The sequence below is a fragment of the Halictus rubicundus genome, unplaced genomic scaffold (genome assembly GCF_050948215.1).
Source record: "Halictus rubicundus isolate RS-2024b unplaced genomic scaffold, iyHalRubi1_principal scaffold0077, whole genome shotgun sequence".
Classification (NCBI taxonomy): domain Eukaryota; kingdom Metazoa; phylum Arthropoda; class Insecta; order Hymenoptera; family Halictidae; genus Halictus; species Halictus rubicundus.
The window spans coordinates 317,267-341,152 of NW_027488618.1; positions in this window are offsets into that span (position 1 = coordinate 317,267).

Here is a 23,886-nt window from a genome sequence, read left to right on the forward strand (position 1 = left end):
CTATCCTATCCAATCCTCTATCCTATCCTATCCTCTATCCTATCCTATCGTCTATCCTATCCTATCCTGTATCCAATCCTTTCCTCTATCCTATCCTATCCTCTATCCTATCCTACCGTCTATCCTATCCTATCCTATCCTATCTTCTATCCTATCCTATCCTCTATCCTATTCTATCCTCTATCCTATCCTATCTTCTATCCTATCCTATCCGCTATCCTATCAAATCCCCTATCCTATCCTCAATCGTATCCTATCCTCTATCCTATCCTATCCTCTATCCTATCCTATCTTCTATCCTATCCTATCCTCTATCCTATCCTTTCCTCTATCCTATCCTATCCTCTATCCTATCCTATCGTCTATCCTATCCTATCCTCTATCCTATCCTATCCTCTATCCTATCCTATCCTCTATCCTATCCTATCCTCCATGCCATCCTATCCTCTATCCTATCCTATCCTCTATCCTATCCTATCCTATCGTCTATCCTATCCTCTATCCTATCCTATCCTATCCTATCGTCTATCCTATCCTCTATCCTATCCTATCCTCTATCCTATCCTATCCTCTATCCTATCCTATCGTCTATCCTATCCTCTATCCTATCCTATCGTCTATCCTATCCTCTATCCTATCCTATCCTCTATCCTATCCTATCCTATCCTCTATCCTATCAAATCCCCTATCCTATCCTCTATCCTATCCTTTCCTCTATCCTATCCTATCCTCTATCCTATCCTATCGTCTATCCTATCCTATCCTCTATCCTATCCTATCCTCTATCCTATCCTATCCTCTATCCTATCCTATCCTCTATCCTATCCTATCCTCTATCCTATCCTATCCTCTATCCTATCCTATCCTCTATCCTATTCTATCCAATCCCCTATCCTATGCTCTATCCTATCCTACCCTCTATGATATTGTATACTCTGTCATATCCTATCCTCTATCCTATAATATAATCTATCCGTTCCTATTCTCTATCCTACCCTATTCTCTATCCTATCCTCTATCCTATCCTCTATCCTATCCTCTATCCTATCCAATCCTCTATCCTATCCTATCCTCTATCCTATCCTATCGTCTATCCTATCCTATCCTGTATCCAATCCTTTCCTCTATCCTATCCTATCCTCTATCCTATCCTACCGTCTATCCTATCCTATCCTATCCTATCTTCTATCCTATCCTATCCTCTATCCTATTCTATCCTCTATCCTATCCTATCTTCTATCCTATCCTATCCGCTATCCTATCAAATCCCCTATCCTATCCTCAATCGTATTCTATCCTCTATCCTATCCTATCCTCTATCCTATCCTATCTTCTATCCTATCCTATCCTCTATCCTATCCTTTCCTCTATCCTATCCTATCCTCTATCCTATCCTATCGTCTATCCTATCCTATCCTCTATCCTATCCTATCCTATCCTCTATCCTATCCTATCCTCTATCCTATCCTATCCTCCATGCCATCCTATCCTCTATCCTATCCTATCTTCCATCCTATCCTATCCTCTATCCTATCAAATCCCCTATCCTATCAAATCCTCTATCCGATCCTCTATCCTATCTTCTATCTTAACCTATCCTCTATCCTATCCTATCCTCTATCCTATCCTATCGTCTATCCTATCCTCTATCCTATTGTATCGTCTATCCTATCCTCTATCCTATCCTATCCTCTATCCTATCCTATCCTATCCTCTATCCTATCAAATCCCCTATCCTATCCTCTATCCTATCCTTTCCTCTATCCTATCCTATCCTCTATCCTATCCTATCGTCTATCCTATCCTATCCTCTATCCTATCCTATCCTCTATCCTATCCTATCCTCTATCCTATCCTATCCTCTATCCTATCCTATCCTCTATCCTATCCTATCCTCTATCCTATCCTATCCTCTATCCTATCCTATCCTCTATCCTATCCTATCCTCTATCCTATCCTATCCTCTATCCTATCCTATCCTCTATCCTATCCTATCCTCTATCCTATCCTATCCTCTATCCTATCCTATCCTCTATCCTATCCTATCCTCTATCCTATCCTATCCTCTATCCTATCCTATCCTATCGTCTATCCTATCCTCTATCCTATCCTATCCTATCCTATCGTCTATCCTATCCTCTATCCTATCCTATCCTCTATCCTATCCTATCCTCTATCCTATCCTATCCTCTATCCTATCCTATCCTCTATCCTATCCTATCCTCTATCCTATCCTATCCTCTATCCTATCCTATCCTCTATCCTATCCTATCCTCTATCCTATCCTATCGTCAATCCTGTCCTATCCGCTATCCTATCCTATCCTCTATCCTATCCTCTCTTCTATCCTATCCTATCAAATACCCTATCCTGTCCTCTATCCTATCCTATCCTGTATCCTATCCAATTTTCTATCCTATCCTATCATCTATCCTCAATCCTATCCTTTCCTGTATCCTATCCAAACATCTATCCTATCCTATCCTCTATCCTATCCTGTCCTCTATCCTATCCTATCCTCTATCCTATCCTCTATCCTAGCCTATCCTCTATCCTATTCTATCCAATCCCCTATCCTATGCTCTATCCTATGCTACCCTCTATGATATCGTATACTCTGTCATATCCTATCCTCTATCCTATAATATAATCTATCCGTTCCTATTCTCTATCCTACCCTATTCTCTATCCTATCCTCTATCCTATCCTCTATCCTATCGTATCCTCTACCCTATCCAATCCTCTATCCTATCCTATACTCTATCCTATCCTATCCTCTATCCTATCCTATCCTCTATCCTATCCTATCCTCTATCCTATCCTATCGTCAATCCTGTCCTATCCGCTATCCTATCCTATCCTCTATCCTATCCTCTCTTCTATCCTATCCTATCAAATACCCTATCCTGTCCTCTATCCTATCCTATCCTGTATCCTATCCAATTTTCTATCCTATCCTATCATCTATCCTCAATCCTATCCTTTCCTGTATCCTATCCAAACATCTATCCTATCCTATCCTCTATCCTATCCTGTCCTCTATCCTATCCTATCCTCTATCCTATCCTCTATCCTAGCCTATCCTCTATCCTATTCTATCCAATCCCCTATCCTATGCTCTATCCTATCCTACCCTCTATGATATCGTATACTCTGTCATATCCTATCCTCTATCCTATAATATAATCTATCCGTTCCTATTCTCTATCCTACCCTATTCAATATCCTATCCTCTATCCTATCCTCTATCCTATCCTCTATCCTATCCTCTATCCTATCCTATCCTGTATCCTATCCTATCCTCTATCCTACCCTATCCTCTATCCTATCCTATCCTCTATCCTATCCAATCCTCTATCCTATCCTATCCTCTATCCTATCCTATCGTCTATCCTATCCTATCCTGTATCCAATCCTTTCCTCTATCCTATTCTATCCTCTATCCTATCCTACCGTCTATCCTATCCTATCCTATCCTATCTTCTATCCTATCCTATCCTCTATCCTATTCTATCCTCTATCCTATCCTATCTTCTATCCTATCCTATCCGCTATCCTATCAAATCCCCTATCCTATCCTCAATCGTATCCTATCCTCTATCCTATCCTATCCTCTATCCTATCCTATCTTCTATCCTATCCTATCCTCTATCCTATGCTTTCCTCTATCCTATCCTATCCTCTATCCTATCCTATCGTCTATCCTATCCTATCCTCTATCCTATCCTATCGTCTATCCTATCCTCTATCCTATCCTATCGTCTATCCTATCCTCTATCCTATCCTATCCTCTATCCTATCCTATCCTCTATCCTATCCTCTCCTGTATCCTATCCTATCCTCTATCCTATCCTGTCCTCTATCCTATCGTATCCTCTATCCTATCCTATCGTCTATCCTATCCTCTATCCTATCCTATCCTCTATCCTATCAAATCCCCTATCCTATCCTCTATCCTATCCTATCCTCTATCCAATCCTCTATCCTATCCTATCCTCTATCCTATCCTATCGTCTATCCTGTATTATCCTCTATCCTATCCTGTCCTCTATCCTATCCTCTATCCTAGCCTATCCTCTATCCTATCCTATCCAATCCCCTATCCTATCCTCTATCCAATCCTATCCTCAATCCTATCCTTTCCTGTATCCTATCCTATCCTCCATCCTCTATCCTATCCAATCCTCTGTCCTATCCTATCCTGTATCCTATCAAATCCCCTATCCTATCCTCTGTCCTATCCTATCCTCTATCCTATCCTATGATCTGTCCTATCCTATCCTCTATCCTATCAAATCCCCTATCCTATCCTCTGTCATATCCTATCCTCTAATCCTATCCTATCCTCTATCCTATCCTATCCTCTATCCTATCCTATCTTCTATCCTATCCTATCCGCTATCCTATCAAATCCCCTATCCTATCCTCAATCGTATCCTATCCTCTATCCTATCCTATCCTCTATCCTATCCTATCTTCTATCCTATCCTATCCTCTATCCTATCCTTTCCTCTATCCTATCCTATCCTCTATCCTATCCTATCGTCTATCCTATCCTATCCTCTATCCTATCCTATCCCCTATCCTATCCTATCCTCTATCCTATCCTATCCTCTATCCTATCCTATCCTCTATCCTATCCTATCTTCTATCCTATCCTATCCTCCACCCTATGAAATCCCATATCCTATCATCTGTCCTATCCTATCCTCTATCCTATCCTATCCACTATCCTATCCTATCCTCTATCCTATCCACTCCTCTATCCTATCCAATCCTCTATCCTATCCTATCCTCTATTCTATCCTCTATCCTATCCTATTCTCTATCCTATCCTATCCTCTATCCTATCCTATCTTCTATCCTATCCTATCCTCTATCCTATCCTATCCTCTATCCTATCCTATCGTCTATCCTATCCTCTATCCTATCCTATCGTCTATCCTATCCTCTATCCTATCCTATCGTCTATCCTATCCTCTATCCTATCCTATCCTCTATCCTATCCTATCCTCTATCCTATCCTCTCCTGTATCCTATCCTATCCTCTATCCTATCCTGTCCTCTATCCTATCGTATCCTCTATCCTATCCTATCGTCTATCCTATCCTCTATCCTATCCTATCCTCTATCCTATCAAATCCCCTATCCTATCCTCTATCCTATCCTATCCTCTATCCAATCCTCTATCCTATCCTATCCTCTATCCTATCCTATCGTCTATCCTGTATTATCCTCTATCCTATCCTGTCCTCTATCCTATCCTCTATCCTAGCCTATCCTCTATCCTATCCTATCCAATCCCCTATCCTATCCTCTATCCAATCCTATCCTCAATCCTATCCTTTCCTGTATCCTATCCTATCCTCCATCCTCTATCCTATCCAATCCTCTGTCCTATCCTATCCTCTATCCTATCAAATCCCCTATCCTATCCTCTGTCCTATCCTATCCTCTATCCTATCCTATGATCTGTCCTATCCTATCCTCTATCCTATCAAATCCCCTATACTATCCTCTGTCATATCCTATCCTCTAATCCTATCCTATCCTCTATCCTATCCTATCGTCTATCCTATCCTCTATCCTATCCTATCCCCTATCCAATCCTATCCTCAATCCTATCCTTTCCTGTATCCTATCCTATCCTGTATCCTCTACCCTATCATATCCTCTATCCTATTCTATCCTCTATCCTATCCTATCGTCTATCCTATCCTCTACCCTATCCTATCGTCTATCCTATCCTCTATCCTATCCTATCCTCTATCCTATCCTATCCTCTATCCTATCCTCTCCTGTATCCTATCCTATCCTCTATCCTATCCTATCCTCTATCCTATCCTATCCTCTATCCTATCCTATCCTCTATCCTATCCTATCCTCTATCCTATCCTATCCTCTATCCTATCCTATCGTCAATCCTGTCCTATCCTCTATCCTATCCTATCCTCTATCCTATCCTATCGTCTATCCTATCCTCTATCCTATCCTATCCTCTATCCTATCCAATCCTCTGTCCTATCCTATCCTCTATCCTATCCTATCGTGTATCCTATCCTGTATCCTATCAAATCCCCTATCCTATCCTCTATCCTATCCTATCCTCTATCCTATCCTATCCTCTATCCTATCCTATCCTCTATCCTATCCTATCGTCTATCCTATCCTCTATCCTATCCTATCCTCTATCCTATCCTATCCTCTATCCTATCCTATCCTCTATCCTATCCTATCGTCTATCCTATCCTCTATCCTATCGTATCCTCTACCCTATCCAATCCTCTATCCTATCCTATCCTCTATCCTACCCTATCCTCTATCCTATCCTATCCTCTATCCTATCCTATCCTCTATGCTATCCTATCGTCAATCCTGTCCTATCCGCTATCCTATCCTATCCTCTATCCTATCCTCTCTTCTATCCTATCCTATCAAATACCCTATCCTGTCCTCTATCCTATCCTATCCTGTATCCTATCCAATTTTCTATCCTATCCTATCATCTATCCTCAATCCTATCCTTTCCTGTATCCTATCCAAACATCTATCCTATCCTATCCTCTATCCTATCCTGTCCTCTATCCTATCCTATCCTCTATCCTATCCTCTATCCTAGCCTATCCTCTATCCTATTCTATCCAATCCCCTATCCTACGCTCTATCCTATCCTACCCTCTATGATATCGTATACTCTGTCATATCCTATCCTCTATCCTATAATATAATCTATCCGTTCCTATTCTCTATCCTACCCTATTCTCTATCCTATCCTCTATCCTATCCTCTATCCTATCCTATCCTGTATCCTATCCTATCCTCTATCCTACCCTATCCTCTATCCTATCCTATCCTCTATCCTATCCTATCCTCTATCCTATCCTATCCTCTATCCTATCCTATCCTCTATCCTATCCTATCCTCTATCCTATCCTATCCTCTATCCTATCCTATCCTCTATCCTATTCTATCCAATCCCCTATCCTATGCTCTATCCTATCCTCCCCTCTATGATATTGTATACTCTGTCATATCCTATCCTCTATCCTATAATATAATCTATCCGTTCCTATTCTCTATCCTACCCTATTCTCTATCCTATCCTCTATCCTATCCTCTATCCTATCCTCTATCCTATCCAATCCTCTATCCTATCCTATCCTCTATCCTATCCTATCGTCTATCCTATCCTATCCTGTATCCAATCCTTTCCTCTATCCTATCCTATCCTCTATCCTATCCTACCGTCTATCCTATCCTATCCTATCCTATCTTCTATCCTATCCTATCCTCTATCCTATTCTATCCTCTATCCTATCCTATCTTCTATCCTATCCTATCCGCTATCCTATCAAATCCCCTATCCTATCCTCAATCGTATTCTATCCTCTATCCTATCCTATCCTCTATCCTATCCTATCTTCTATCCTATCCTATCCTCTATCCTATCCTTTCCTCTATCCTATCCTATCCTCTATCCTATCCTATCGTCTATCCTATCCTATCCTCTATCCTATCCTATCCTATCCTCTATCCTATCCTATCCTCTATCCTATCCTCTATCCTAGCCTATCCTCTATCCTATTCTATCCAATCCCCTATCCTATGCTCTATCCTATCCTACCCTCTATGATATCGTATACTCTGTCATATCCTATCCTCTATCCTATAATATAATCTATCCGTTCCTATTCTCTATCCTACCCTATTCTCTATCCTATCCTCTATCCTATCCTCTATCCTATCCTCTATCCTATCCTCTATCCTATCCTATCCTGTATCCTATCCTATCCTCTATCCTACCCTATCCTCTATCCTATCCTATCCTCTATCCTATCCAATCCTCTATCCTATCCTATCCTCTATCCTATCCTATCGTCTATCCTATCCTATCCTGTATCCAATCCTTTCCTCTATCCTATTCTATCCTCTATCCTATCCTACCGTCTATCCTATCCTATCCTATCCTATCTTCTATCCTATCCTATCCTCTATCCTATTCTATCATCTATCCTATCCTATCTTCTATCCTATCCTATCCGCTATCCTATCAAATCCCCTATCCTATCCTCAATCGTATCCTATCCTCTATCCTATCCTATCCTCTATCCTATCCTATCTTCTATCCTATCCTATCCTCTATCCTATGCTTTCCTCTATCCTATCCTATCCTCTATCCTATCCTATCGTCTATCCTATCCTATCCTCTATCCAATCCTTTCCTCTATCCTATCCTATCCTCTATCCTATCCTACCGTCTATCCTATCCTATCCTATCCTATCTTCTATCCTATCCTATCCTCTATCCTATTCTATCCTCTATCCTATCCTATCTTCTATCCTATCCTATCCGCTATCCTATCAAATCCCCTATCCTATCCTCAATCGTATCCTATCCTCTATCCTATCCTATCCTCTATCCTATCCTATCTTCTATCCTATCCTATCCTCTATCCTATCCTTTCCTCTATCCTATCCTATCCTCTATCCTATCCTATCGTCTATCCTATCCTATCCTCTATCCTATCCTATCCCCTATCCTATCCTATCCTCTATCCTATCCTATCCTCTATCCTATCCTATCCTCTATCCTATCCTATCTTCTATCCTATCCTATCCTCCACCCTATGAAATCCCATATCCTATCATCTGTCCTATCCTATCCTCTATCCTATCCTATCCACTATCCTATCCTATCCTCTATCCTATCCACTCCTCTATCCTATCCAATCCTCTATCCTATCCTATCCTCTATTCTATCCTCTATCCTATCCTATTCTCTATCCTATCCTATCCTCTATCCTATCCTATCTTCTATCCTATCCTATCCTCTATCCTATCCTATCCTCTATCCTATCCTATCGTCTATCCTATCCTCTATCCTATCCTATCGTCTATCCTATCCTCTATCCTATCCTATCGTCTATCCTATCCTCTATCCTATCCTATCGTCTATCCTATCCTCTATCCTATCCTATCCTCTATCCTATCCTATCCTCTATCCTATCCTCTCCTGTATCCTATCCTATCCTCTATCCTATCCTGTCCTCTATCCTATCGTATCCTCTATCCTATCCTATCGTCTATCCTATCCTCTATCCTATCCTATCCTCTATCCTATCAAATCCCCTATCCTATCCTCTATCCTATCCTATCCTCTATCCTATCCTATCGTCTATCCTATCCTATCCTCTATCCTATCCTATCCCCTATCCTATCCTATCCTCTATCCTATCCTATCCTCTATCCTATCCTATCCTCTATCCTATCCTATCTTCTATCCTATCCTATCCTCCACCCTATGAAATCCCATATCCTATCATCTGTCCTATCCTATCCTCTATCCTATCCTATCCACTATCCTATCCTATCCTCTATCCTATCCACTCCTCTATCCTATCCAATCCTCTATCCTATCCTATCCTCTATTCTATCCTCTATCCTATCCTATTCTCTATCCTATCCTATCCTCTATCCTATCCTATCTTCTATCCTATCCTATCCTCTATCCTATCCTATCCTCTATCCTATCCTATCGTCTATCCTATCCTCTATCCTATCCTATCGTCTATCCTATCCTCTATCCTATCCTATCGTCTATCCTATCCTCTATCCTATCCTATCGTCTATCCTATCCTCTATCCTATCCTATCCTCTATCCTATCCTATCCTCTATCCTATCCTCTCCTGTATCCTATCCTATCCTCTATCCTATCCTGTCCTCTATCCTATCGTATCCTCTATCCTATCCTATCGTCTATCCTATCCTCTATCCTATCCTATCCTCTATCCTATCAAATCCCCTATCCTATCCTCTATCCTATCCTATCCTCTATCCAATCCTCTATCCTATCCTATCCTCTATCCTATCCTATCGTCTATCCTGTATTATCCTCTATCCTATCCTGTCCTCTATCCTATCCTCTATCCAATCCTATCCTCAATCCTATCCTTTCCTGTATCCTATCCTATCCTCCATCCTCTATCCTATCCAATCCTCTGTCCTATCCTATCCTCTATCCTATCAAATCCCCTATCCTATCCTCTGTCCTATCCTATCCTCTATCCTATCCTATGATCTGTCCTATCCTATCCTCTATCCTATCAAATCCCCTATCCTATCCTCTGTCATATCCTATCCTCTAATCCTATCCTATCCTCTATCCTATCCTATCGTCTATCCTATCCTCTATCCTATCCTATCCCCTATCCAATCCTATCCTCAATCCTATCCTTTCCTGTATCCTATCCTATCCTGTATCCTCTACCCTATCATATCCTCTATCCTATTCTATCCTCTATCCTATCCTATCGTCTATCCTATCCTCTACCCTATCCTATCGTCTATCCTATCCTCTATCCTATCCTATCCTCTATCCTATCCTATCCTCTATCCTATCCTATCCTCTATCCTATCCTATCCTCTATCCTATCCTATCGTCAATCCTGTCCTATCCTCTATCCTATCCTATCCTCTATCCTATCCTATCGTCTATCCTATCCTCTATCCTATCCTATCCTCTATCCTATCCAATCCTCTGTCCTATCCTATCCTCTATCCTATCCTATCGTGTATCCTATCCTGTATCCTATCAAATCCCCTATCCTATCCTCTATCCTATCCTATCCTCTATCCTATCCTATCCTCTATCCTATCCTATCCTCTATCCTATCCTATCGTCTATCCTATCCTCTATCCTATCGTATCCTCTACCCTATCCAATCCTCTATCCTATCCTATCCTCTATCCTACCCTATCCTCTATCCTATCCTATCCTCTATCCTATCCTATCCTCTATGCTATCCTATCGTCAATCCTGTCCTATCCGCTATCCTATCCTATCCTCTATCCTATCCTCTCTTCTATCCTATCCTATCAAATACCCTATCCTGTCCTCTATCCTATCCTATCCTGTATCCTATCCAATTTTCTATCCTATCCTATCATCTATCCTCAATCCTATCCTTTCCTGTATCCTATCCAAACATCTATCCTATCCTATCCTCTATCCTATCCTGTCCTCTATCCTATCCTATCCTCTATCCTATCCTCTATCCTAGCCTATCCTCTATCCTATTCTATCCAATCCCCTATCCTACGCTCTATCCTATCCTACCCTCTATGATATCGTATACTCTGTCATATCCTATCCTCTATCCTATAATATAATCTATCCGTTCCTATTCTCTATCCTACCCTATTCTCTATCCTATCCTCTATCCTATCCTCTATCCTATCCTATCCTGTATCCTATCCTATCCTCTATCCTACCCTATCCTCTATCCTATCCTATCCTCTATCCTATCCAATCCTCTATCCTATCCTATCCTCTATCCTATCCTATCGTCTATCCTATCCTATCCTCTATCCAATCCTTTCCTCTATCCTATCCTATCCTCTATCCTATCCTACCGTCTATCCTATCCTATCCTATCCTATCTTCTATCCTATCCTATCCTCTATCCTATTCTATCCTCTATCCTATCCTATCTTCTATCCTATCCTATCCTCTATCCTATCCTTTCCTCTATCCTATCCTATCCTCTATCCTATCAAATCCCCTATCCTATCCTCTATCCTATCCTATCCTCTATCCTATCCTATCTTCTATCCTATCCTATCCTCTATCCTATCCTTTCCTCTATCCTATCCTATCCTCTATCCTATCCTATCGTCTATCCTATCCTATCCTCTATCCTATCCTATCCCCTATCCTATCCTATCCTCTATCCTATCCTATCCTCTATCCTATCCTATCCTCTATCCTATCCTATCTTCTATCCTATCCTATCCTCCACCCTATGAAATCCCATATCCTATCATCTGTCCTATCCTATCCTCTATCCTATCCTATCCACTATCCTATCCTATCCTCTATCCTATCCACTCCTCTATCCTATCCAATCCTCTATCCTATCCTATCCTCTATTCTATCCTCTATCCTATCCTATTCTCTATCCTATCCTATCCTCTATCCTATCCTATCTTCTATCCTATCCTATCCTCTATCCTATCCTATCCTCTATCCTATCCTATCGTCTATCCTATCCTCTATCCTATCCTATCGTCTATCCTATCCTCTATCCTATCCTATCGTCTATCCTATCCTCTATCCTATCCTATCGTCTATCCTATCCTCTATCCTATCCTATCCTCTATCCTATCCTATCCTCTATCCTATCCTCTCCTGTATCCTATCCTATCCTCTATCCTATCCTGTCCTCTATCCTATCGTATCCTCTATCCTATCCTATCGTCTATCCTATCCTATCCTCTATCCTATCCTATCTTCTATCCTATCCTATCCTCCACCCTATGAAATCCCATATCCTATCATCTGTCCTATCCTATCCTCTATCCTATCCTATCGTCTATCCTGTATTATCCTCTATCCTATCCTGTCCTCTATCCTATCCTCTATCCTAGCCTATCCTCTATCCTATCCTATCCAATCCCCTATCCTATCCTCTATCCAATCCTATCCTCAATCCTATCCTTTCCTGTATCCTATCCTATCCTCCATCCTCTATCCTATCCAATCCTCTGTCCTATCCTATCCTCTATCCTATCAAATCCCCTATCCTATCCTCTGTCCTATCCTATCCTCTATCCTATCCTATGATCTGTCCTATCCTATCCTCTATCCTATCAAATCCCCTATCCTATCCTCTGTCATATCCTATCCTCTAATCCTATCCTATCCTCTATCCTATCCTATCGTCTATCCTATCCTCTATCCTATCCTATCCCCTATCCAATCCTATCCTCAATCCTATCCTTTCCTGTATCCTATCCTATCCTATCCTCTATCCTATCCTATCCTCTATCCTATCCTATCCTCTATCCTATCCTATCCTCTATCCTATCCTCTCCTGTATCCTATCCTATCCTCTATCCTATCCTATCCTCTATCCTATCGTATCCTCTATCCTATCCTATCGTCTATCCTATCCTCTATCCTATCCTATCCTCTATCCTATCAAATCCCCTATCCTATCCTCTATCCTATCCTATCCTCTATCCAATCCTCTAGCCTATCCTATCCTCTATCCTATCCTATCGTCTATCCTGTATTATCCTCTATCCTATCCTATCCTCTATCCTATCCTCTATCCTAGCCTATCCTCTATCCTATCCTATCCAATCCCCTATCCTATCCTCTATCCAATCCTATCCTCAATCCTATCCTTTCCTGTATCCTATCCTATCCTCCATCCTCTATCCTATCCAATCCTCTGTCCTATCCTATCCTCTATCCTATCAAATCCCCTATCCTATCCTCTGTCCTATCCTATCCTCTATCCTATCCTCTGATCTGTCCTATCCTATCCTCTATCCTATCAAATCCCCTATCCTATCCTCTGTCATATCCTATCCTCTAATCCTATCCTATCCTCTATCCTATCCTATCGTCTATCCTATCCTCTATCCTATCCTATCCTCTATCCTATCCTATCCTATCCTCTATCCTATCCTCTCCTGTATCCTATCCTATCCTCTATCCTATCCTATCCTCTATCCTATCCTATCCTCTATCCTATCCTATCCTCTATCCTATCCTATCCTCTATCCTATCCTATCCTCTATCCTATCCTATCCTCTATCGTATCCTATCGTCAATCCTGTCCTATCCTCTATCCTATCCTATCCTCTATCCTATCCTATCGTGTATCCTATCCTCTATCCTATCCTATCCTCTATCCTATCAAGTCCTCTATCCTATCCTCTCCTCTATCCTATCCAATCCTCTATCCTATCCTATCCTCTATCCTATCCTATCCTCTATCCTATCCTATCGTCAATCCTGTCCTATCCGCTATCCTATCCTATCCTCTATGCTATCCTCTCTTCTATCCTATCCTATCAAATACCCTATCCTATCCACTCCAATCCCCTATCCTATCCTCTATCCAATCCTATCCTCAATCCTATCCTTCCCTGTATATTATCCTATCCTCTATCCTCTATCCTATCCTATCCTCTATCCTATCCTATCCTCTATCCTATCCTATCCTGTATCCTATCCAATTTTCTATCCTTTCCTATCATCTATCCTCAATCCTATCCTTTCCTGTATCCTATCCAAACATCTATCCTATCCTATCCTCTATCCTATCCTGTCCTCTATCCTATCCTATCCTCTATCCTATCCTCTATCCTAGCCTATCCTCTATCCTATCCTATCCAATCCCCTATCCTATGCTCTATCCTATCCTACCCTCTATGATATCGTATCCTCAATCGTATCCTATCCTCTATCCTATCCTATCCTCTATCCTATCCTATCTTCTATCCTATCCTATCCTCTATCCTATCCTTTCCTCTATCCTATCCTATCCTCTATCCTATCCTATCGTCTATCCTATCCTATCCTCTATCCTATCCTATCCTCTATCCTATCCAATCCTCTATCCTATCCTATCATCAATCCTCAATCCTATCCTTTCCTGTACCCTATCCTTTCCTGTATCCTATCCATTCCTCTATCCTATCCTGTCCTCTATCCTATCCTATCCTCTATCCCATCCTATCCTCTATCCTATCCTCTATCCTATCCTATCCTCTATCCTATCCTATCCTCTATCATATCCTATCGTCTATCCTATCCTCTATCCTATCCAATCCTCTATCCTATCCTATCCTCTATCCTATCCTATCCACTATCCTATCCTATCCTCTATCCTATCCTATCGTCAATCCTGTCCTATCCTCTATCCTATCCTATCCTCTGTCCTATCCTATCCTCTATCCTATCCTATCCTCTATCCTATCCTATCGTCTATGCTATCCTCTATCCTATCCTATCCCCTATCCAATCCTATCCTCAATCCTATCCTTTCCTGTATCCTATCCTATCCTGTATCCTCTATCCTATCGTATCCTCTACCCTATCATATCCTCTATCCTATCCTATCGTCTATCCTATCCTCTATCCTATCCTATCGTCTATCCTATCCTCTATCCTATCCTATCGTCTATCCTATCCTCTATCCTATCCTATCCTCTATCCTATCCTATCCTCTATCCTATCCTATCCTCTATCCTATCCTCTCCTCTATCCTATCCTATCCTCTATCCTATCCTATCCTCTATCCTATCCTATCCTCTATCCTATCCTATCGTCTATCCTGTATTATCCTCTATCCTATCCTATCCTCTATCCTATCCTATCGTCAATCCTGTCCTATCCTCTATCCTATCCTTTCCTCTATTCTATCCTATCCTCTATCCTATCCTATCGTCTATCCTATCCTATCCCCTATCCTATCCTATCCTCTATCCTATCCAATCCTCTATCCTATCCTATCATCAATCCTCAATCCTATCCTTTCCTGTATCCTATCCATTCCTCTATCCTATCCTGTCCTCTATCCTATCCTATCCTCTATCCCATCCTATCCTCTATCCTATCCTCTATCCTATCCTATCCTCTATCCTATCCTATCGTCTATCCTATCCTCTATCCTATCCTATCCTCTATCCTATCCTATCCTCTATCCTATCCTATCCTCTATCCTATCCTCTCCTCTATCCTATCCTATCCTCTATCCTATCCTATCCTCTATCCTATCCTATCCTCTATCCTATCCTATCCTCTATCCTATCCTATCGTCTATCCTATCCTGTATCCTATCCTATCCTCTATCCTATCAAATCCCCTATCCTATCCTCTATCCTATCCTATCCTCTATCCAATCCTCTATCCTATACTATCGTCTATCCTATCCTATCCTCTATCCTATCCTATCCTCTATCCTATCCTATCGTCTATCCTGTATTATCCTCTATCCTATCCAATCCTCTGTCCTATCCTATCCTCAATCCTCTATCCTATCCAATCCTCTATCCTATCCTATCCTCTATCCTATCCTATCCTCTATCCTATCCTATCGTCTATGCTATCCTCTATCCTATCCTATCCCCTATCCAATCCTATCCTCAATCCTATCCTTTCCTGTATCCTATCCTATCCTGTATCCTCTATCCTATCGTATCCTCTACCCTATCATATCCTCTATCCTATCCTATCGTCTATCCTATCCTCTATCCTATCCTATCGTCTATCCTATCCTCTATCCTATCCTATCGTCTATCCTATCCTCTATCCTATCCTATCCTCTATCCTATCCTATCCTCTATCCTATCCTATCCTATCCTCTATCCTATCCTATCCTCTATCCTATCCTCTCCTCTATCCTATCCTATCCTCTACCCTATCATATCCTCTATCCTATCCTATCGTCTATCCTATCCTCTATCCTATCCTATCGTCTATCCTATCCTCTATCCTATCCTATCGTCTATCCTATCCTCTATCCTATCCTATCCTCTATCCTATCCTATCCTCTATCCTATCCTATCCTCTATCCTATCCTCTCCTCTATCCTATCCTATCCTCTATCCTATCCTATCCTCTATCCTATCCTATCCTCTATCCTATCCTATCCTCTATCCTATCCTATCGTCTATCCTATCCTGTATCCTATCCTATCCTCTATCCTATCAAATCCCCTATCCTATCCTCTATCCTATCCTATCCTCTATCCAATCCTCTATCCTATACTATCCTCTATCCTATCCTATCCTCTATCCTATCCTATCCTCTATCCTATCCTATCGTCTATCCTGTATTATCCTCTATCCTATCCTATCCTCTATCCTATCCTATCGTCAATCCTGTCCTATCCTCTATCCTATCCTATCCTCTATCCTATCCTTTATCCTAGCCTATCCTCTATCCTATCCAATCCAATCCCCTATCCTATCCTCTATCCAATCCTATCCTCAATCCTATCCTTTCCTGTATCCTATCCTATCCTCTATCCTCTATCCTATCCAATCCTCTGTCCTATCCTATCCTCTATCCTATCAAATCCCCTATCCTATCCTCTGTCCTATCCTATCCTCTATCCTATCCTATGATCTGTCCTATCCTATCCTCTATCCTATCAAATCCCCTATCCTATCCTCTGTCATATCCTATCCTCTAATCCTATCCTATCCTCTATCCTATCCTATCCTCTATCCTATCATATCTTCTATCCTATCCTATCCTCTATCCTAGCCTTTCCTCTATCCTATCCTATCCTCTATCCTATCCTATCGTCTATCCTATCCTATCCTCTATCCTATCCTATCCTCTATCCTATCCAATCCTCTATCCTATCCTGTCATCAATCCTCAATCCTATCCTTTCCTGTATCCTATCCATTCCTCTATCCTATCCTGTCCTCTATCCTATCCTATCCTCTATCCCATCCTATCCTCTATCCTATCCTCTATCCTATCCTATCCTCCATCCTATCCTATCCTCTATCATATCCTATCGTCTATCCTATCCTCTATCCTATCCTATCCTCTATCCTATCCTATCCTCTATCCTATCCTATCCTCTATCCTATCCTCTCCTCTATCCTATCCTATCCTCTATCCTATCCTATCCTCTATCCTATCCTATCCTCTATCCTATCCTATCCTCTATCCTATCGTATCCTCTACCCTATCATATCCTCTATCCTATCCTATCGTCTATCCTATCCTCTATCCTATCCTATCGTCTATCCTATCCTCTATCCTATCCTATCGTCTATCCTATCCTCTATCCTATCCTATCCTCTATCCTATCCTATCCTCTATCCTATCCTATCCTCTATCCTATCCTCTCCTCTATCCTATCCTATCCTCTATCCTATCCTATCCTCTATCCTATCCTATCCTCTATCCTATCCTATCCTCTATCCTATCCTATCCTATCGTCTATCCTATCCTGTATCCTATCCTATCCTCTATCCTATCAAATCCCCTATCCTATCCTCTATCCTATCCTATCCTCTATCCAATCCTCTATCCTATACTATCCTCTATCCTATCCTATCCTCTATCCTATCCTATCCTCTATCCTATCCTATCGTCTATGATGTATTATCCTCTATCCTATCCTATCCTCTATCCTATCCTATCGTCAATCCTGTCCTATCCTCTATCCTATCCTATCCTCAATCCTATCCTCTATCCTAGCCTACCCTCTATCCTATCCGATCCAATCCCCTATCCTATCCTCTATCCAATCCTATCCTCATTCCTATCCTTCCCTGTATCCTATCCTATCCTCTATCCTCTATCCTATCCAATCCTCTGTCCTATCCTATCTTCTATCCTATCCTATCGTGTATCCTATCCTCTATCCTATCCTATCCTCTATCCTATCAAATCCTCTATCCTATCCTCTCCTCTATCCTATCCAATCCTCTATCCTATCATATCCTCTATCCTATCCTATCCTCTATCCTATCCTATCGTCAATCCTGTCCTATCCTCTATCCTATCCTATCCTCTACCCTATCCTCTATCCTAGCCTACCCTCTATCCTATCCGATCCAATCCCCTATCCTATCCTCTATCCAATCCTATCCTCATTCCTATCCTTCCCTGTATCCTATCCTATCATCTATCCTCAATCCTATCCTTTCCTCTATCCTATCCAGTCCTCTATCCTATCCTATCCTCTATCCTATCCTATCGTCTATCCTATCCTGTATCCTATCCTATCCTCTATCCTATCAAATCCCCTATCCTATCCTCTATCCTATCCTATCCTCTATCCAATCCTCTATCCTATACTATCCTCTATCCTATCCTATCCTCTATCCTATCCTATCCTCTATCCTATCCTATCCTCTATCCTATCCTATCGTCTATCCTGTATTATCCTCTATCCTATCCTATCCTCTATCCTATCCTCTATCCTATCCTATCCAATCCCCTATCCTATCCTCTATCCAATCCTATCCTCAATCCTATCCTTTCCTGTATCCTATCCTATCCTCTATCCTCTATCCTATCCAATCCTCTGTCCTATCCTATCCTCTATCCTATCAAATCCCCTATCCTATCCTCTGTCCTATCCTATCCTCTATCCTATCCTATGATCTGTCCTATCCTATCCTCTATCCTATCAAATCCCCTATCCTATCCTCTGTCATATCCTATCCTCTAATCCTATCCTATCCTCTATCCTATCCTATCCTCTATCCTATCATATCTTCTATCCTATCCTATCCTCTATCCTAGCCTTTCCTCTATCCTATCCTATCCTCTATCCTATCCTATCGTCTATCCTATCCTATCCTCTATCCTATCCTATCCTCTATCCTATCCAATCCTCTATCCTATCCTGTCATCAATCCTCAATCCTATCCTTTCCTGTATCCTATCCATTCCTCTATCCTATCCTGTCCTCTATCCTATCCTATCCTCTATCCCATCCTATCCTCTATCCTATCCTCTATCCTATCCTATCCTCCATCCTATCCTATCCTCTATCATATCCTATCGTCTATCCTATCCTCTATCCTATCCTATCCTCTATCCTATCCTATCCTCTATCCTATCCTATCCTCTATCCTATCCTCTCCTCTATCCTATCCTATCCTCTATCCTATCCTATCCTCTATCCTATCCTATCCTCTATCCTATCCTATCCTCTATCCTATCGTATCCTCTACCCTATCATATCCTCTATCCTATCCTATCGTCTATCCTATCCTCTATCCTATCCTATCGTCTATCCTATCCTCTATCCTATCCTATCGTCTATCCTATCCTCTATCCTATCCTATCCTCTATCCTATCCTATCCTCTATCCTATCCTATCCTCTATCCTATCCTCTCCTCTATCCTATCCTATCCTCTATCCTATCCTATCCTCTATCCTATCCTATCCTCTATCCTATCCTATCCTCTATCCTATCCTATCCTATCGTCTATCCTATCCTGTATCCTATCCTATCCTCTATCCTATCAAATCCCCTATCCTATCCTCTATCCTATCCTATCCTCTATCCAATCCTCTATCCTATACTATCCTCTATCCTATCCTATCCTCTATCCTATCCTATCCTCTATCCTATCCTATCGTCTATGATGTATTATCCTCTATCATATCCTATCCTCTATCCTATCCTATCGTCAATCCTGTCCTATCCTCTATCCTATCCTATCCTCAATCCTATCCTCTATCCTAGCCTACCCTCTATCCTATCCGATCCAATCCCCTATCCTATCCTCTATCCAATCCTATCCTCATTCCTATCCTTCCCTGTATCCTATCCTATCCTCTATCCTCTATCCTATCCAATCCTCTGTCCTATCCTATCTTCTATCCTATCCTATCGTGTATCCTATCCTCTATCCTATCCTATCCTCTATCCTATCAAATCCTCTATCCTATCCTCTCCTCTATCCTATCCAATCCTCTATCCTATCATATCCTCTATCCTATCCTATCCTCTATCCTATCCTATCGTCAATCCTGTCCTATCCTCTATCCTATCCTATCCTCTACCCTATCCTCTATCCTAGCCTACCCTCTATCCTATCCGATCCAATCCCCTATCCTATCCTCTATCCAATCCTATCCTCATTCCTATCCTTCCCTGTATCCTATCCTATCCTCTATCCTCTATCCTATCCAATCCTCTGTCCTATCCTATCTTCTATCCTATCCTATCGTGTATCCTATCCTCTATCCTATCCTATCCTCTATCCTATCAAATCCTCTATCCTATCCTCTCCTCTATCCTATCCAATCCTCTATCCTATCATATCCTCTATCCTATCCTATCCTCTATCCTATCCTATCGTCAATCCTGTCCTATCCTCTATCCTATCCTATCCTCTATCCTATCCTCTATCCTAGCCTACCCTCTATCCTATCCGATCCAATCCCCTATCCTATCCTCTATCCAATCCTATCCTCATTCCTATCCTTCCCTGTATCCTATCCTATCATCTATCCTCAATCCTATCCTTTCCTCTATCCTATCCAGTCCTCTATCCTATCCTATCCTCTATCCTATCCTATCGTCTATCCTATCCTGTATCCTATCCTATCCTCTATCCTATCAAATCCCCTATCCTATCCTCTATCCTATCCTATCCTCTATCCAATCCTCTATCCTATACTATCCTCTATCCTATCCTATCCTCTATCCTATCCTATCCTCTATCCTATCCTATCCTCTATCCTATCCTATCGTCTATCCTGTATTATCCTCTATCCTATCCTATCCTCTATCCTATCCTCTATCCTAGCCTATCCTCTATCCTATCCTATCCAATCCCCTATCCTATCCTCTATCCAATCCTATCCTCTATCCTATCCTATCCTCTATCCTATCAAATCCTCTATCCTATCCTCTCCTCTATCCTATCCAATCCTCTATCCTATCCTATCCTCTATCCTATCCTATCCTCTATCCTATCAAATCCTCTATCCTATCCTCTCCTCTATCCTATCCAATCCTCTATCCTATCCTATCCTCTATCCTATCCTATCCTCTATCCTATCCTATCCTCTATCCTATCCTATCCTCTATCCTATCCTATCGTCAATCCTGTCCTATCCTCTATCCTATCATCTATCCTAGCCTATCCTCTATCCTACCCAATCCAATCCCCTATCCTATCCTCTATCCAATCCTATCCTCAATCCTATCCTTTCCTGTATCCTATCCTATCTTCTATTCTATCCTATCGTCTATCCTATCCTATCCTCTATCCTATCCTATCCTCTATCCTATCCTATCGTCTATCCTGTATTATCCTCTATCCTATCCTATCCTCTATCCTATCCTCTATCCTAGCCTATCCTCTATCCTATCCTATCCAATCCCCTATCCTATCCTCTATCCAATCCTATCCTCTATCCTATCCTATCCTCTATCCTATCAAATCCTCTATCCTATCCTCTCCTCTATCCTATCCAATCCTCTATCCTATCCTATCCTCTATCCTATCCTATCCTCTATCCTATCAAATCCTCTATCCTATCCTCTCCTCTATCCTATCCAATCCTCTATCCTATCCTATCCTCTATCCTATCCTATCCTCTATCCTATCCTATCCTCTATCCTATCCTATCCTCTATCCTATCCTATCGTCAATCCTGTCCTATCCTCTATCCTATCATCTATCCTAGCCTATCCTCTATCCTACCCAATCCAATCCCCTATCCTATCCTCTATCCAATCCTATCCTCAATCCTATCCTTTCCTGTATCCTATCCTATCTTCTATTCTATCCTATCGTCTATCCTATCCTATCCTCTATCCTATCCTATCCTCTATCCTATCCTATCGTCTATCCTGTATTATCCTCTATCCTATCCTATCCTCTATCCTATCCTCTATCCTAGCCTATCCTCTATCCTATCCTATCCAATCCCCTATCCTATCCTCTATCCAATCCTATCCTCTATCCTATCCTATCCTCTATCCTATCAAATCCTCTATCCTATCCTCTCCTCTATCCTATCCAATCCTCTATCCTATCCTATCCTCTATCCTAACCTATCCTCTATCCTATCAAATCCTCTATCCTATCCTCTCCTCTATCCTATCCAATCCTCTATCCTATCCTATCCTCTATCCTATCCTATCCTCTATCCTATCCTATCCTCTATCCTATCCTATCCTCTATCCCATCCTATCCTCTATCCTATCCTCTATCCTATCCTATCCTCTATCCTATCCTATCCTCTATCATATCCTATCGTCTATCCTATCCTCTATCCTATCCAATCCTCTATCCTATCCTATCCTCTATCCTATCCTATCCACTATCCTATCCTATCCTGTATCCTATCCTATCGTCAATCCTGTCCTATCCTCTATCCTATCCTATCCTCTGTCCTATCCTATCCTCTATCCTATCCTATCCTCTATCCTATCCTATCGTCTATGCTATCCTCTATCCTATCCTGTCCCCTATCCAATCCTATCCTCAATCCTATCCTTTCCTGTATCCTATCCTATCCTGTATCCTCTATCCTATCGTATCCTCTACCCTATCATATCCTCTATCCTATCCTATCGCCTATCCTATCCTCTATCCTATCCTATCGTCTATCCTATCCTCTATCCTATCCTATCGTCTATCCTATCCTCTATCCTATCCTATCCTCTATCCTATCCTATCCTCTATCCTATCCTATCCTCTATCCTATCCTCTCCTCTATCCTATCCTATCCTCTATCCTATCCTATCCTCTATCCTATCCTATCCTCTATCCTATCCTATCCTCTATCCTATCCTATCGTCTATCCTATCCTCTATCCTATCAAATCCCCTATCCTATCCTCTATCCTATCCTATCCTCTATCCAATCCTCTATCCTATCCTATCCTCTATCCTATCCTATCCTCTATCCTATCCTATCCTCTATCCTATCCTATCCTCTATCCTATCCTATCGTCTATCCTGTATTATCCTCTATCCTATCCTATCCTCTATCCTATCCTATCGTCAATCCTGTCCTATCCTCTATCCTATCCTATCCTCTATCCTATCCTTTATCCTAGCCTATCCTCTATCCTATCCAATCCAATCCCCTATCCTATCCTCTATCCAATCCTATCCTCAATCCTATCCTTTCCTGTATCCTATCCTATCCTCTATCCTCTATCCTATCCAATCCTCTGTCCTATCCTATCCTCAATCCTCTATCCTATCCAATCCTCTGTCCTATCCTATCCTCTATCCCATCCTATCGTGTATCCTATCCTCTATCCTATCCTATCCTCTATCCTATCAAATCCCCTATCCTATCCTCTGTCCTATCCTATCCTCTATCCTATCCTATCCTCTATCCTATCCTATCCTCTATCCAATCCTATCCTCTATTCTATCCTATCCTCTATCCTATCAAATCCTCTATCCTCTCCTCTCCTCTATCCTATCCAATCCTCTATCCTATCCTATCCTCTATCCTATCCTATCCACTATCCTATTCTATCCTCTATCCTATCCTATCGTCAATCCTGTCCTATCCTCTATCCTATCCTATCTTCTATCCTATCCTATCCTCTATCCTATCCATTCCTCTAT